This window comes from Aplysia californica, unplaced genomic scaffold, assembly GCF_000002075.1.
Source record: "Aplysia californica isolate F4 #8 unplaced genomic scaffold, AplCal3.0 scaffold00213, whole genome shotgun sequence".
Classification (NCBI taxonomy): Eukaryota; Metazoa; Mollusca; class Gastropoda; order Aplysiida; family Aplysiidae; genus Aplysia; species Aplysia californica.
In genome coordinates this window covers 30,963-35,079 of record NW_004797483.1, presented here as the reverse complement: position 1 = coordinate 35,079, position 4,117 = coordinate 30,963, and the positions used below count along the sequence as shown (strand labels likewise).

The 4,117-nt window shown below is 39.5% G+C and overlaps 1 protein-coding gene across 1 annotated transcript in view; it reads left to right on the top strand.

The window, feature by feature from the left end:
* Positions 1-66: 66 nt before the first annotated feature.
* Positions 67-4,117, top strand: part of LOC101848523 (organic cation/carnitine transporter 7) — a 12,662-nt gene continuing 8,611 nt past the window's right edge. The window contains exon 1 of the mRNA XM_005099421.3: positions 67-605. The gene's annotated coding sequence lies outside the window, so the exon portion shown is untranslated. The remainder of the gene's footprint in view (positions 606-4,117) is intronic.

The window sequence follows — 4,117 nt, the reverse complement described above, 5'->3', positions numbered from 1 at the left end:
CTAGGGGAAGAGGGGGGGCTGTCAGACCGAACGACAGACAGACAGACAGACAGACAGACAAACAGACAGATTGACAGGGAGAGAGACAGATAGGGACAGAGAACAGCAAGAGAATAAGACTTATATCATAATTCTTTCATTGATCGGAACTAAAATAATCCACAGAGGTTAAATCTACTCCTATTAGTCCTCCGTGCTGATATTTCAGTTTCATTTTGTTCTTTTTGTCTTCCCGTCGTATTAATCAATTGATCAAAATGTATTAGTTTTGTGACAACCTGTCTCTTAAGTCTTAATTGTCACCTCGTCTCTGACGTAGACACAGACAACAAAAAAGAAAATGGAGTAGCTTTCTAGCATTTTACACCGGTTGACAGAGGTCGTGAACTCAAAGTTCAATCCATAGCACGAGAGAAAGGTCAACCAACAACAGCAGAGCGTGGTCTGTTTACAGTTTACCTACAATCTAGGCTTAGAATCTAGCGGTGGGCAGAGTCGCTAAGCTTGCGGCCTAACTCCCCTAAATTAATATTTTTTAAAAGCGTATTTCAGTTTGCAGAGGCTTACAAATATACCTACACTGCCATTCTCAAGACCTGTCTGCTGTGAGTTGGTGATTGTTTGCATTATGAAGTTGTGAAGCTCATGACATTATTATTGTCACTTATATTTATATTACTTGACTTATGACTTATTATATTGAAAGTCACATGCGTGGTTCAGGTTGGTTGGAGTTTCAATGATTTCTTCTTTGTCCTTTGTCTTTAGATTGCAACTTGCAGTGCAGGCTTTTGAACTTTAGTCTCTCGTCTTTGTTGATGATTTGCCTTTTATGAGCGTCATTGTGCTATCGACCTTCCCGTTTCCAGTCAGAAAACCCATCGAATTCTGTTTGCATAGATATCTAGATCTAAATCTAGATCTAGATCTAGTCTCAGATCTAGACCATGCCTTGTGCTCTAACTTTAGCCCTAATCCTAATACACTTGGCTTTAACATAATATGCCAGATTAAATAACTAATTATAATAGATGTGTAGCCTTGCGATTGACTGACGCGAACCTATGGTCCATTGTCTACTTTTTGTTCTCTTGTTTGATAATTTCAACGACTTAGATCTAAATCTAGATCTAGATCTAGATCTAGTTTCATTAAAGTAAAAAAGTCCTGACCCCCTCTGACACTCAGTTTGATTCCATGAATTAAATTTTGATAGGCTACTGTGATTCACCATTCATATAGGAAGCACGTTTAAAATGGCTGCTAGACTGTTAAAATTTAGCCGTACTTAATGACGACTCGACGGCTAGGCGAGCCGTACTTAATAATGATTGCTGCTAGACTGACAAATAAAACAGCAAAAAAATAAGCCTTACATTGAATTGTAAATAATTTTTTTGTGTGCAATAGGCATACCTAAAGTATTTGTATTTGAGACGAAACCAATTAAGGTGCCTTACTGACATGCATTTATTTTAAACCTGAATAATTACTATTAATCAGACCTGTACGTGTTCTCAACAGGTTCTCCATAGGGCCTAACTAAAATACAGCTAGACTGACAGGCTAGGCTAGTCGACACTTTTCATTCACATTATTCATTTAATTAATTTTTACTTCTGCAAATTGTACAGGCTTCGTTTTGACTCTTACTCCTTTATTTAATAGAATCTTGGGGAATATTCTCCAATTTATGTTTCAATATCCCTTCATAAGTTATACAGAGATGCTGAGATTTTATTCCACGACTGGAAGGCATCTGTAGGCCTACATTTCCAGCTGTTTACAAATTTCTCCTATCGGAGACGGACGTTAAACTAGGAGGTCCCGCCCCTTAAATGACCTAATAGTGTTGTTAGGGGTGCTAAACCTATACCATTTCACCATTTTTCACAAATTTATCTCAAAAGCCCCCTAGCTGTAGGCTGCAGGAGATTTTTGCAGGCTTCACCTCTTGAAAGGATACCAACTGCTAGATTAGAACTAGAGTAGGCCTACATTCTTGTATGTATGTGTGTCAGGACACGCTGGAGTCATGCTTGTCGGTTTTTAAGCAAATGAAATTATTGGTATCATCTGACATCTTGTTTATTTGTCTTGTATTTGATGGGGAAAAAAATGTCCATCCATCTTGAAAAGAAGTGGAGATATTGAGGAGCTGGAGGTCACCTCTAGTGTGTGAGAGATGAAATTAGGGAAAAATGTTGGCTTAAGTTTGGTGACTTCCGAAGCTTGGGTCTTGGAAACTCAAAATTACATTATTTAGGCTATTATCAATGTTTGACGGTAAAATTCACACCGAAATGCATTTTGAAATGGGACATGAAAGGTGTGGAGCCCCCCCCCCCTCCAAAAAAAATAAAAATTGCTTCACAGGAGGAAAAATATTGGTGATTTGATTTCATTGATTTGATGAGTGTCTGATTTCACTATATGATGATGCCTCTAATACAGGATTATAGAGAGGTAGGGCCAGACGCTTTTTGCCTCTTTATCTTCTGTCGACTCAAGGGGGGAAATGAGAGGTCTTGATCTGATGCCAAAATTAACATTAAAAATAATAAGAATAATAGCATTTGTATAGTACATATCCCCACTCAAAAGCAAGCTCTATGCGCTTTACACTACAGTTGAACCTGCCTTAACAGAAACCTGTGTAAAACGGAAACCTGTCCTAACGGAATCTCTTCCTCTTTAATTACGTGTATAAAACGGAAATCTGTCCTAACGGAATCTCTTCCTCTTTAATTACGTGTATAAAACGGAAACCTGTCCTAACGGAATCTCTTCCTCTTTAATTACGTGTATAAAACGGAAACCTGTCCTAACGGAATCTCTTCCTCTTTAATTACGTGTATAAAACGGAAACCTGTCCTAACGGAATCTCTTCCTCTTTAATTACGTGTATAAAACGGAAACCTGTCCTAACGGAATCTCTTCCTCTTTAATTACGTGTATAAAACGGAAACCTGTCCTAACGGAATCTCTTCCTCTTTAATTACGTGTATAAAACGGAAACCTGTCCTAACGGAATCTCTTCCTCTTTAATTACGTGTATAAAACGGAAACCTGTCCTTACGGAATCTCTTCCTCTTTAGTTACGTGTATAAAACGGAAATCTGTCCAACGCGGAAACGGACAAAAAAATCCGCTCCCTTCCGAGGTTTTACCTGTCTTAGATGGAAAATGTTTTATTGCCCGCTCAGCCTTGATTTGAAACAAAATTCGCAAGTTTGGTTCCGCCGGCTTTAAACTTAACGCTGCCGCCGGGCGAGGAAGGGGAGTACGGGTGCAATTTGGGGGTAGATGTTACCTCATCTATGTGAACCCTAAACGATGCAGATGGTCAGTTATGGTCAGGGTTCAGGGTGGTGTGGGTGTGAAATCTCACAAGTACCAGTGAAAGTGCTCGAGTAGCGAGCCACCACAGAAACTTTCCTGGGTAGCCAGAAGCCAGAGGTATGAAATTAGTTTGACCAATGCCTGCCACCCTGATCATACGGCCAGCTGGGCCTTTGAAACCCCCCTCCATCTCCCCTCCCCCCCTTTTAAATTCACCTGCCTAAGACAAAACATGTCTAAGACGCAATTTTTTTCCAACTCCCTTCGATTCCGTCTTACACAGGTTCCACTGCATATTATTACCCCAGCAGACCATAGAACACTCATCAACTCATAAATATATAGATAAATAAAAATAAATTACACTTTTATTTTGTCTCAGAAGGGCACTTTGGTTTACAATGACAAACATACATATACATACGTAAATGCAAAATTATAAATATGTACATACTTAATTACTTACATAAATACATAGCCTAATATTTCACAAATACAGAACAGTTTATAACCATGCCACTGTCGGTCGCCGCTGGGCAGCACCCTGTATTTTGAGCTAGGGTTGTCGTGTCTTGCTCAAGGACTCACCCCAGTGGCCACCCATCTGATCCCTGTGTCACAGACACTTGCTTGACATTACTTTAGTCTAAACTCTCTACTTACTTAGCCTCTGGAGCCCCCAATGAGAACAGTCCTTCTGCATGAGAATAGTCCTTCTGAGGACCAGCATTTTTATTGCTGCCAATGACAGTCCCAAGCACGTATATATATATAT